This window comes from Phyllobates terribilis, unplaced genomic scaffold, assembly GCF_046119375.1.
Source record: "Phyllobates terribilis strain yellow unplaced genomic scaffold, ASM4611937v1 Scaffold_123__1_contigs__length_5148117, whole genome shotgun sequence".
NCBI lineage: Eukaryota > Metazoa > Chordata > Amphibia > Anura > Dendrobatidae > Phyllobates > Phyllobates terribilis.
The window spans coordinates 967,638-980,760 of record NW_027362883.1 but is presented as its reverse complement, the minus strand read 5'-3'; the positions used below and the strand labels follow the sequence as shown (position 1 = coordinate 980,760).

General features: G+C 43.5%; 5 non-coding genes across 5 annotated transcripts; all 5 read right to left on the bottom strand.

Moving 5' to 3' along the window:
* Nucleotides 1–622: 622 nt before the first annotated feature.
* LOC141202193 (U2 spliceosomal RNA) lies at nucleotides 623–813 on the bottom strand. The gene has a single exon (XR_012273475.1). It is a non-coding gene; the product is annotated as a U2 spliceosomal RNA (small nuclear RNA).
* Nucleotides 814–1,928: 1,115 nt separating this feature from the next.
* Nucleotides 1,929–2,119, bottom strand: LOC141203079 (U2 spliceosomal RNA). The gene has a single exon (XR_012274219.1). It is a non-coding gene; the product is annotated as a U2 spliceosomal RNA (small nuclear RNA).
* Nucleotides 2,120–3,234: 1,115 nt separating this feature from the next.
* LOC141203077 (U2 spliceosomal RNA) lies at nucleotides 3,235–3,425 on the bottom strand. Its single transcript, XR_012274217.1, has one exon. It is a non-coding gene; the product is annotated as a U2 spliceosomal RNA (small nuclear RNA).
* A 1,115-nt stretch (nucleotides 3,426–4,540) lies between these two features.
* On the bottom strand, nucleotides 4,541–4,731 carry LOC141203076 (U2 spliceosomal RNA). Its single transcript, XR_012274216.1, has one exon. It is a non-coding gene; the product is annotated as a U2 spliceosomal RNA (small nuclear RNA).
* Nucleotides 4,732–5,846: 1,115 nt separating this feature from the next.
* LOC141203074 (U2 spliceosomal RNA) lies at nucleotides 5,847–6,037 on the bottom strand. Its single transcript, XR_012274215.1, has one exon. It is a non-coding gene; the product is annotated as a U2 spliceosomal RNA (small nuclear RNA).
* Between the last annotated feature and the right edge of the window lie 7,086 nt (nucleotides 6,038–13,123).

Here is a 13,123-nt window from a genome sequence, read left to right as displayed (position 1 = left end):
ACAGAGACCGCCATAAGCAACAGTTTAACAGAATGCCACAGACTAATCAACCAAACTTTTTGGGTTGGGTTCTCTTTTATAGTCTGCAGGCATTAAATGAAAGAAGTCAGTGTTCCAGCAGAAGGAGACAACGTTTCAGAAAAGGCATTGTAGCAAACCAAAAAAGAAATTTTAAGCGCAGCAGAGTAACCAGCGCACATACCTGTTAGCTCAGGTGAGTTTAAAAGGCTGCTGTTGATAACAAGGGCATTTGCTAAATAGATGGTGTGTGTGCAACAATATACTGAAAGGTCAATTATATTGTGCAGCTTATCTCACCACCTGTAGTTATTTAGGTGAAAGCTCCAAAATGCTTGCCTAATATGTCTGTTTATCCAAAAGGAAGTAAAAAGGGAGAGCTAGAAAGATAGCATTGCATCACATTACATGGCAATGCAATGCACAGTTGCTGAAGTTGAACCAAAATGAGCTTGTAATCTGGCTTCTGCAACTTTGAACATGAAAAATCCAATGAGGAGAAGAAAAGCAAAGCCAAAGAGTCCATCCCAAAATCCGACAAACAAGCAAAATGAACAAAAAACATTGAATTCAATTCTTTCTGATTTTAGAAACTGCATTAAAGAAGGGTTGCACCGGTCCTGGAGATACTGCAATACCAGGTCAATGCGTGGAGTGGACAGAGCAAGCTCTTTTTCCATCTCCCTGTTCTAAAAATCCATTTAATATATGGTCCCCAGATAGGGGACGTATCAGATATTAAACTGATAAGAACAGATACTACACTTGATCTTAGCCAAAAGGCCGAGAAGCGATAACCAGAATTGGTTTCAAACTACGGAGCCACCCAAGGATCCTGAAAAGTCCATTTGTGGAGATGAGCTCCTGGACTCCCGTTAAGAAGACATGTTGTCAACCTCTAGATCCCTTACATGCCTGCACTTTTCGGCTTGCTGCTGCTGCAATCCACGCGTTTTAGATCTGCATAACTCCACCTCTTTAAACACAGCACCTTCACCCCCTGCTGTTCCCACCCGCCTCAACACCGTTGAAAGGGAGGAGAACCAATTAAGGCGGGGGGTGGGGTGGAACGAGCAGCTGTCTACCCTTAGCAGGAGGGCTCCTGATTACATACCTCTCCTGCTGCTGCTGCTGCTGGCTGTCCAGCAGCAGACTGAAGGTGGCTGCTGCTGTGCACAGGTACATAAAGGCTCAGAGCCTATTATGACACGCGCAGCCAGCGTTCCATTGCCACATTCCATCTACTGCAGGCAGGATACCTGGCTGGCTGAATGTCGCTGAGAAGCTCACAGAGACCGCCATAAGCAACAGTTTAACAGAATGCCACAGACTAATCAACCAAACTTTTTGGGTTGGGTTCTCTTTTATAGTCTGCAGGCATTAAATGAAAGAAGTCAGTGTTCCAGCAGAAGGAGACAACGTTTCAGAAAAGGCATTGTAGCAAACCAAAAAAGAAATTTTAAGCGCAGCAGAGTAACCAGCGCACATACCTGTTAGCTCAGGTGAGTTTAAAAGGCTGCTGTTGATAACAAGGGCATTTGCTAAATAGATGGTGTGTGTGCAACAATATACTGAAAGGTCAATTATATTGTGCAGCTTATCTCACCACCTGTAGTTATTTAGGTGAAAGCTCCAAAATGCTTGCCTAATATGTCTGTTTATCCAAAAGGTAGTAAAAAGGGAGAGCTAGAAAGATAGCATTGCATCACATTACATGGCAATGCAATGCACAGTTGCTGAAGTTGAACCAAAATGAGCTTGTAATCTGGCTTCTGCAACTTTGAACATGAAAAATCCAATGAGGAGAAGAAAAGCAAAGCCAAAGAGTCCATCCCAAAATCCGACAAACAAGCAAAATGAACAAAAAACATTGAATTCACTTCTTTCTGATTTTAGAAACTGCATTAAAGAAGGGGTGCACCGGTCCTGGAGATACTGCAATACCAGGTCAATGCGTGGAGTGGACAGAGCAAGCTCTTTTTCCATCTCCCTGTTCTAAAAATCCATTTAATATATGGTCCCCAGATAGGGGACGTATCAGATATTAAACTGATAAGAACAGATACTACACTTGATCTTAGCCAAAAGGCCGAGAAGCGATAACCAGAATTGGTTTCAAACTACGGAGCCACCCAAGGATCCTGAAAAGTCCATTTGTGGAGATGAGCTCCTGGACTCCCGTTAAGAAGACATGTTGTCAACCTCTAGATCCCTTACATGCCTGCACTTTTCGGCTTGCTGCTGCTGCAATCCACGCGTTTTAGATCTGCATAACTCCACCTCTTTAAACACAGCACCTTCACCCCCTGCTATTCCCACCCGCCTCAACACCGTTGGAAGGGAGGAGAACCAATTAAGGCGGGGGGTGGGGTGGAACGAGCAGCTGTCTACCCTTAGCAGGAGGGCTCCTGATTACATAGCTCTCCTGCTGCTGCTGCTGCTGGCTGTCCAGCAGCAGACTGAAGGTGGCTGCTGCTGTGCACAGGTATATAAAGGCTCAGAGCCTATTATGACACGCGCAGCCAGCGTTCCATTGCCACATTCCATCTACTGCAGGCAGGATACCTGGCTGGCTGAATGTCGCTGAGAAGCTCACAGAGACCGCCATAAGCAACAGTTTAACAGAATGCCACAGACTAATCAACCAAACTTTTTGGGTTGGGTTCTCTTTTATAGTCTGCAGGCATTAAATGAAAGAAGTCAGTGTTCCAGCAGAAGGAGACAACGTTTCAGAAAAGGCATTGTAGCAAACCAAAAAAGAAATTTTAAGCGCAGCAGAGTAACCAGCGCACATACCTGTTAGCTCAGGTGAGTTTAAAAGGCTGCTGTTGATAACAAGGGCATTTGCTAAATAGATGGTGTGTGTGCAACAATATACTGAAAGGTCAATTATATTGTGCAGCTTATCTCACCACCTGTAGTTATTTAGGTGAAAGCTCCAAAATGCTTGCCTAATATGTCTGTTTATCCAAAAGGAAGTAAAAAGGGAGAGCTAGAAAGATAGCATTGCATCACATTACATGGCAATGCAATGCACAGTTGCTGAAGTTGAACCAAAATGAGCTTGTAATCTGGCTTCTGCAACTTTGAACATGAAAAATCCAATGAGGAGAAGAAAAGCAAAGCCAAAGAGTCCATCCCAAAATCCGACAAACAAGCAAAATGAACAAAAAACATTGAATTCAATTCTTTCTGATTTTAGAAACTGCATTAAAGAAGGGGTGCACCGGTCCTGGAGATACTGCAATACCAGGTCAATGCGTGGAGTGGACAGAGCAAGCTCTTTTTCCATCTCCCTGTTCTAAAAATCCATTTAATATATGGTCCCCAGATAGGGGACGTATCAGATATTAAACTGATAAGAACAGATACTACACTTGATCTTAGCCAAAAGGCCGAGAAGCGATAACCAGAATTGGTTTCAAACTACGGAGCCACCCAAGGATCCTGAAAAGTCCATTTGTGGAGATGAGCTCCTGGACTCCCGTTAAGAAGACATGTTGTCAACCTCTAGATCTCTTACATGCCTGCACTTTTCGGCTTGCTGCTGCTGCAATCCACGCATTTTAGATCTGCATATCTCCACCTCTTTAAACACAGCACCTTCACCCCCTGCTGTTCCCACCCGCCTCAACACCGTTGGAAGGGAGGAGAACCAATTAAGGCGGGGGGTGGGGTGGAACGAGCAGCTGTCTACCCTTAGCAGGAGGGCTCCTGATTACATACCTCTCCTGCTGCTGCTGCTGCTGGCTGTCCAGCAGCAGACTGAAGGTGGCTGCTGCTGTGCACAGGTATATAAAGGCTCAGAGCCTATTATGACACGCGCAGCCAGCGTTCCATTGCCACATTCCATCTACTGCAGGCAGGATACCTGGCTGGCTGAATGTCGCTGAGAAGCTCACAGAGACCGCCATAAGCAACAGTTTAACAGAATGCCACAGACTAATCAACCAAACTTTTTGGGTTGGGTTCTCTTTTATAGTCTGCAGGCATTAAATGAAAGAAGTCAGTGTTCCAGCAGAAGGAGACAACGTTTCAGAAAAGGCATTGTAGCAAACCAAAAAAGAAATTTTAAGCGCAGCAGAGTAACCAGCGCACATACCTGTTAGCTCAGGTGAGTTTAAAAGGCTGCTGTTGATAACAAGGGCATTTGCTAAATAGATGGTGTGTGTGCAACAATATACTGAAAGGTCAATTATATTGTGCAGCTTATCTCACCACCTGTAGTTATTTAGGTGAAAGCTCCAAAATGCTTGCCTAATATGTCTGTTTATCCAAAAGGAAGTAAAAAGGGAGAGCTAGAAAGATAGCATTGCATCACATTACATGGCAATGCAATGCACAGTTGCTGAAGTTGAACCAAAATGAGCTTGTAATCTGGCTTCTGCAACTTTGAACATGAAAAATCCAATGAGGAGAAGAAAAGCAAAGCCAAAGAGTCCATCCCAAAATCCGACAAACAAGCAAAATGAACAAAAAACATTGAATTCAATTCTTTCTGATTTTAGAAACTGCATTAAAGAAGGGGTGCACCGGTCCTGGAGATACTGCAATACCAGGTCAATGCGTGGAGTGGACAGAGCAAGCTCTTTTTCCATCTCCCTGTTCTAAAAATCCATTTAATATATGGTCCCCAGATAGGGGACGTATCAGATATTAAACTGATAAGAACAGATACTACACTTGATCTTAGCCAAAAGGCCGAGAAGCGATAACCAGAATTGGTTTCAAACTACGGAGCCACCCAAGGATCTTGAAAAGTCCATTTGTGGAGATGAGCTCCTGGACTCCCGTTAAGAAGACATGTTGTCAACCTCTAGATCCCTTACATGCCTGCACTTTTCGGCTTGCTGCTGCTGCAATCCACGCGTTTTAGATCTGCATAACTCCACCTCTTTAAACACAGCACCTTCACCCCCTGCTGTTCCCACCCGCCTCAACACCGTTGGAAGGGAGGAGAACCAATTAAGGCGGGGGGTGGGGTGGAACGAGCAGCTGTCTACCCTTAGCAGGAGGGCTCCTGATTACATACCTCTCCTGCTGCTGCTGCTGCTGGCTGTCCAGCAGCAGACTGAAGGTGGCTGCTGCTGTGCACAGGTATATAAAGGCTCAGAGCCTATTATGACACGCGCAGCCAGCGTTCCATTGCCACATTCCATCTACTGCAGGCAGGATACCTGGCTGGCTGAATGTCGCTGAGAAGCTCACAGAGACCGCCATAAGCAACAGTTTAACAGAATGCCACAGACTAATCAACCAAACTTTTTGGGTTGGGTTCTCTTTTATAGTCTGCAGGCATTAAATGAAAGAAGTCAGTGTTCCAGCAGAAGGAGACAACGTTTCAGAAAAGGCATTGTAGCAAACCAAAAAAGAAATTTTAAGCGCAGCAGAGTAACCAGCGCACATACCTGTTAGCTCAGGTGAGTTTAAAAGGCTGCTGTTGATAACAAGGGCATTTGCTAAATAGATGGTGTGTGTGCAACAATATACTGAAAGGTCAATTATATTGTGCAGCTTATCTCACCACCTGTAGTTATTTAGGTGAAAGCTCCAAAATGCTTGCCTAATATGTCTGTTTATCCAAAAGGAAGTAAAAAGGGAGAGCTAGAAAGATAGCATTGCATCACATTACATGGCAATGCAATGCACAGTTGCTGAAGTTGAACCAAAATGAGCTTGTAATCTGGCTTCTGCAACTTTGAACATGAAAAATCCAATGAGGAGAAGAAAAGCAAAGCCAAAGAGTCCATCCCAAAATCCGACAAACAAGCAAAATGAACAAAAAACATTGAATTCAATTCTTTCTGATTTTAGAAACTGCATTAAAGAAGGGGTGCACCGGTCCTGGAGATACTGCAATACCAGGTCAATGCGTGGAGTGGACAGAGCAAGCTCTTTTTCCATCTCCCTGTTCTAAAAATCCATTTAATATATGGTCCCCAGATAGGGGACGTATCAGATATTAAACTGATAAGAACAGATACTACACTTGATCTTAGCCAAAAGGCCGAGAAGCGATAACCAGAATTGGTTTCAAACTACGGAGCCACCCAAGGATCCTGAAAAGTCCATTTGTGGAGATGAGCTCCTGGACTCCCGTTAAGAAGACATGTTGTCAACCTCTAGATCCCTTACATGCCTGCACTTTTCGGCTTGCTGCTGCTGCAATCCACGCGTTTTAGATCTGCATAACTCCACCTCTTTAAACACAGCACCTTCACCCCCTGCTGTTCCCACCCGCCTCAACACCGTTGGAAGGGAGGAGAACCAATTAAGGCGGGGGGTGGGGTGGAACGAGCAGCTGTCTACCCTTAGCAGGAGGGCTCCTGATTACATACCTCTCCTGCTGCTGCTGCTGCTGGCTGTCCAGCAGCAGACTGAAGGTGGCTGCTGCTGTGCACAGGTATATAAAGGCTCAGAGCCTATTATGACACGCGCAGCCAGCGTTCCATTGCCACATTCCATCTACTGCAGGCAGGATACCTGGCTGGCTGAATGTCGCTGAGAAGCTCACAGAGACCGCCATAAGCAACAGTTTAACAGAATGCCACAGACTAATCAACCAAACTTTTTGGGTTGGGTTCTCTTTTATAGTCTGCAGGCATTAAATGAAAGAAGTCAGTGTTCCAGCAGAAGGAGACAACGTTTCAGAAAAGGCATTGTAGCAAACCAAAAAAGAAATTTTAAGCGCAGCAGAGTAACCAGCGCACATACCTGTTAGCTCAGGTGAGTTTAAAAGGCTGCTGTTGATAACAAGGGCATTTGCTAAATAGATGGTGTGTGTGCAACAATATACTGAAAGGTCAATTATATTGTGCAGCTTATCTCACCACCTGTAGTTATTTAGGTGAAAGCTCCAAAATGCTTGCCTAATATGTCTGTTTATCCAAAAGGAAGTAAAAAGGGAGAGCTAGAAAGATAGCATTGCATCACATTACATGGCAATGCAATGCACAGTTGCTGAAGTTGAACCAAAATGAGCTTGTAATCTGTCTTCTGCAACTTTGAACATGAAAAATCCAATGAGGAGAAGAAAAGCAAAGCCAAAGAGTCCATCCCAAAATCCGACAAACAAGCAAAATGAACAAAAAACATTGAATTCAATTCTTTCTGATTTTAGAAACTGCATTAACCCCTTAAGCCCCGCGGGTGGTTTGCACGTTAATGACCGGGCCAATTTTTACAATTCTGACCACTGTCACTTTATGAGGTAATTACTCTCGAACGCTTCAACGGATCCCCCTGATTCTGAGACTGTTTTTTCGTGACATATTGTACTTCATGATTGTGGAAAAATTTCTTCGATATCACTTGCGTTTATTTGTGAAAAAAATGGAAATTTGGCGAAAATTTTGAAAATTTTGCAATTTTCAAAATTTGAATTTTTAAGCCCTGAAATCAGAGCGATATGTCACACAAAAGAGTTAATAAATAACATTTCCCACATGTCTACTTTACATCAGCACAATTTTGGAACCAAAATTTTTTTTTGTTAGGGAGCTATAAGGGTTAAATTTGACCAGCGATTTCTCATTTTTCCAACAAAATTTACAAAACCATTTTTTTAGGGACCACATCACATTTGAAGTCACTTTGAGAGGCCTTTATGACAGAAAATACCCAAAAGTGACACCATTCTAAAAACTGCACCCCTCAAGGTGCTCAAAACCACATTCAAGAACTTTATTAACCCTTCAGGTGCTTCACAGGAATTTTTTGAATGTGGAAGAAAAAAATGAACATTTAACTTTTTTCACAAAAATGTTAATTTAGACCCAATTTTTTTTATTTTCACAGGGGTAACAAGAAAAAATGGACCGCAAAATTTGTTGTGCAATTTCCCCTGGGCACGCAGATACCCAATATTTGGGGAAAAAATACTGTTTGGGCGCACGGCAGGGCTCGGAAGGGAAGGAGCGCTATTTGACTTTTTGATTGTAAAATTTGCTTGAATAATTAGCGGACGCCATGTTGTGTTTGGAGAGCCCATGTGTGCCCAAACTTTGGAGCTCCCCCACAAGTGACCCCATTTTGGAAACTAGACCCCCCAAGGCACCTTTCTAGATGCATAGTGAGCACTTGCAACCCCCAGGTGCTTCACAAATTGATTCGTAACATTGAAAAAGTGAAAAAAAAAAACACTTTTTCATTTTTATGAATCAATTTGTGAAGCACCTGAGTGTTCCAAGTGCTCACAATGCATCTAGATAGGTGCCTTGGGGGGTCTAGTTTCCAAAATGGGGTCACTTGTGGGGGAGCTCCAATGTTTGGGCACACAGCGGCTCTCCAAACGCAACATGGTGTCGCTAACAATTTGAGCCGATTTTCCGTTAAATTTGTTAGAGGACACCATGTTGCATTTAGAGAGTCCCTGTGTGCCCAAACATTGGAGCTCCCCCACAAGTGACCCCATTTTGGAAACTAGACCCCCCAAGGCACCTATCTAGATGCATAGTGAGCACTTGGAACCCCCAGGTGCTTCACAAATTGATTCGTAACAATGAAAAAGTGAAAAAAAAAACACTTTTTCATTTGTATGAATCAATTTGTGAAGCACCTGAGGGTTCCAAGTGCTCACTATGCATCTAGATAGGTGCCTTGGGTGGTCTAGTTTCCAAAATGGGGTCACTTGTGGGGGAGCTCCAATATTTGGGCACACAGCGGCTCTCTAAATGCAACATGGTGTCCGCTAACAAATTGAATGGAAAATCGGCTCAAATTGTTAGCGGACACCACATTGCGTTTGGAGAGCTTCTCTGTGCCCAAACTTTGGAGCTCCCCCACAAGTGACCCCATTTTGGAAACTAGACCCCCCAAGGCACCTTTCTAGATGCATAGTGAGCACTTGGAACCCCCAGGTGCTTCACAAATTGATTCGTAATAATGAAAAAGTGAAAAAAAAAACACTTTTTCATTTTTACGAATCAATTTGTGAAGCACCTAGGGGTTCCAAGTGCTCACTATGCATCTAGATAGGTGCCTTGGGGGGTCTAGTTTCCAAAATGGGGTCACTTGTGGGGGAGCTCCAATGTTTGGGCACACAGGGACTCTCTAAATGCAACATGGTATCCGCTAACAAATTGAATGGAAAATCGGCTCAAATTGTTAGCGGACGCCACATTGCGTTTGGAGAGCCCCTCTGTGCCCAAACTTTGGAGCTCCCCCACAAGTGACCCCATTTTGGAAACTAAACCCCCCAAGGCACCTTTCTAGATGCATAGTGAGCACTTGGAACCCCCAGGTGCTTCACAAATTGATTCGTAATAATGAAAAAGTGAAAAAAAAAACACTTTTTCATTTTTACGAATCAATTTGTGAAGCACCTAGGGGTTCCAAGTGCTTACTATGCATCTAGATAGGTGCCTTGGGGGGTCTAGTTTCCAAAATGGGGTCACTTGTGGGGGAGCTCCAATGTTTGGGCACACAGGGACTCTCTAAATGCAACATGGTATCCGCTAACAAATTGAATGGAAAATCGGCTCAAATTGTTAGCGGACGCCACATTGCGTTTGGAGAGCCCCTCTGTGCCCAAACTTTGGAGCTCCCCCACAAGTGACCCCATTTTGGAAACTAGACCCCCAAAGGCACCTTTCTAGATGCATAGTGAGCACTTGGAACCCCCAGGTGCTTCACAAATTGATTCGTAATAATGAAAAAGTGAAAAAAAAAACACTTTTTCATTTTTACGAATTAATTTGTGAAGCACCTAGGGGTTCCAAGTGCTCACTATGCATCTAGATAGGTGCCTTGGGGGGTCTAGTTTCCAAAATGGGGTCACTTGTGGAGGAGCTCCAATGTTTGGGCACACAGGGACTCTCCAAATGCAACATGATATCCGCTAACAATTTGAGCCGACAATTTGTTAGCGGATATCATGTTGCATTTGGAGAGTCCCTGTGTGCCCAAACATTGGAGCTCCCCCACAAGTGACCCCATTTTGGAAACTAGACCCCCCGTGCCCAAACATTGGAGCTCCCCCACAAGTGACCCCATTTTGGAAACTAGACCCCCCAAGGCACCTATCTAGATTCATAGTGAGCACTTGGAACCCCAGGTGCTTCACAAATTGATTCACAAAAATGAAAAAGTGTTTTTTTTTTCACTTTTTCATTTTTACGAATTAATTTGTGAAGCACCTGGGGGTTCCAAGTGCTCACTATGCATCTAGAAAGGTGCCTTGGGGGGTCTAGTTTCCAAAATGGGGTCACTTGTGGGGCATCTCCAAAGTTTGGGCACAGAGGGGCTTTCCAAACGCAATGTGGTGTCCGCTAACAATTTGAGCCGATTTTCCATTCAATTTGTTAGCGGATACCATGTTGCATTTAGAGAGTCCCTGTGTGCCCAAACATTGGAGCTCCCCCACAAGTGACCCCATTTTGGAAACTAGACCCCCCAAGGCACCTATCTAGATTCATAGTGAGCACTTGGAACCCCAGGTGCTTCACAAATTGATTCATAAAAATGAAAAAGTGTTTTTTTTTTCACTTTTTCATTTTTACGAATCAATTTGTGAAGCACCTGGGGGTTCCAAGTGCTCACTATGCATCTAGAAAGGTGCCTTGGGGGGTCTAGTTTCCAAAATGGGGTCACTTGTGGGGGAGCTCCAAAGTTTGGGCACAGAGGGGCTCTCCAAACGCAATGTGGTGTCCGCTAACAATTTGAGCCGATTTTCCATTCAATTTGTTAGCGGATACCATGTTGCATTTAGAGAGTCCCTGTGTGCCCAAACATTGGAGCTCCCCCACAAGTGACCCCATTTTGGAAACTAGACCCCCCAAGGCACCTTTCTAGATTCATAGTGAGCACTTGGAACCCCAGGTGCTTCACAAATTGATTCATAAAAATGAAAAAGTGTTTTTTTTTTCACTTTTTCATTTTTATGAATCAATTTGTGAAGCACCTGGGGGTTCCAAGTGCTCACTATGCATCTAGAAAGGTGCCTTGGGGGGTCTAGTTTCCAAAATGGGGTCACTTGTGGGGGAGCTCCAAAGTTTGGGCACAGAGGGGCTCTCCAAACGCAATGTGGTGTCCGCTAACAATTTGAGCCGATTTTCCATTCAATTTGTTAGCGGATACCATGTTGCATTTAGAGAGTCCCTGTGTGCCCAAACATTGGAGCTCCCCCACAAGTGACCCCATTTTGGAAACTAGACCCCCCAAGGCACCTATCTAGATTCATAGTGAGCACTTGGAACCCCAGGTGCTTCACAAATTGATTCATAAAAATGAAAAAGTGTTTTATTTTCACTTTTTCATTTTTACGAATCAATTTGTGAAGCACCTGGGGGTTCTAAGTGCTCACTATGCATCTAGATATGTGCCTTGGGGGGTCTAGTTTCCAAAATGGGGTCACTTGTGGGGGAGCTCCAATGTTTGGACACACAGGGGCTCTCCAAACGCAACATGGCGTCCGCTAACAATTTGAGCCGATTTTCCATTCAATTTGTTAGCGGACACCATGTCGCGTTTGGAGAGCCCGTGATGTGCCTAAACAGTGGAGCTCCCCCACAAGTGTCCCCATTTTGGAAACTATACCCCTCAAAGATTTTATTAAGGTGTATAGTGAACATTTTGAACCCAGAGGTACGGCACATTATTTGTTTACATTAGGTCATCATATTGAATAAGTTTTCATTATTCTTGAGCGCAAGTGCTCGCTACTTGAGTTTGCATCGGGTACTCAGGTATGCACCATGTACAGCGTGTGCTCGACTGACATGCTTGAGTCCCTGCTCCGCATGTTTCACGGTTATTAGACACCCAAAAAAAAACATGCGGGGATCGCTCGTGCATGGCAGGCAATCCCCGTAAAGTTTTTTGGCCGCGAAGCATATGGGGCAGAGACTCGAGCATGTCACTCAAATACCCACGATACTAAATGCATACCAGAGCACCCGATGCAAACTCAAGTAGCGAGCACTTGCTCTCAACACTAGTCGCCATATCGTCATCTTTTTTTCTTACTTTTGAAAAAAATCCCAACCCCAGCCCTAACCCTAGCACAACCCTAGCCCCAGCACAACCCTAGCCCCAGCACAACCCTAGCCCCAGCACAGCCCTAGCCCCAAACCCAGCCCTAACCCTAGCCCAATCCTAACTCAAGAGTTTATTTTTGACGCCGTTCCTTGTGCGGTATAAGTGATTAGACGACTTTATTCTTCGGGTCGGTGTGATTACAGCAATGCCAGAATCATATGGGGTTTTTATGACTGACAGCTGTCACACACTAAAAGACGCATTTTTTGTAAAATCTAGTTTTTGCATCGCCATATTTTGAGAACTATAATTTTTCCAGATTTTGGCAGACAGTCATGTGACGGCTCGTTTTTTGCGGGATGACTTGACGTTGTTATTGGTGCCATTTTCAGGCACGTGACATTTTTTGATCGCTTTCTATTCCGATTTTTGGGAGGCAGAATAAACAAAAACCAACAATTCAGGAATTGTTTTTTTTTTTTTTTTTTATTCTGTTCCGCGTGTGGTAAAATTGATAAGGCAGCTTTACTCTTCGGGTCAGTACGTTTACAGCGGTACCACATTTGTATCATTTTTCTATGTTTTGGCGCTTATACACAATAAAAGCTATTTTATAGAAATAAATATTTTTTAGTATCGCTTTATTCTGAGAGCTATAACTTTTTTATTTTTCGGCTGATGGAGCTATGTGGCGGCTTGTTTTTTGCGGGACGAGATGACGTTTTCAGCGGTATCATTTCTATTTATATACATCTTTTTGATCGCGTGTTATTCCACTTTTTGTTTGGCGGTATGGTGATAAAGCATTGTTTTTTGCTTGGTTTTTTTTTTTTTTTTTTTACCGTGTTCACTGAAGGGGTTAACTAGTGGGACAGTTTTATAGGTCAGGTTGTTCCGGATGCGGCGATACCAAATATGTGTACTTTTATTGTTTTTTTTTTATTTTTTTTATAATAATATTTATTGATGGGTACATTATATTTTTATTTTTGGTGTATTATTTTTTTTATTTTTTTATAATATTTTTGCACATTTTTTTTTTTTTTTTTCCACTTTCACACAGTTTATACACGTTATTACTTTGTCCCACTCTGGGACTTTCACTTTTTTTTTTCTGATCGCCTGCATG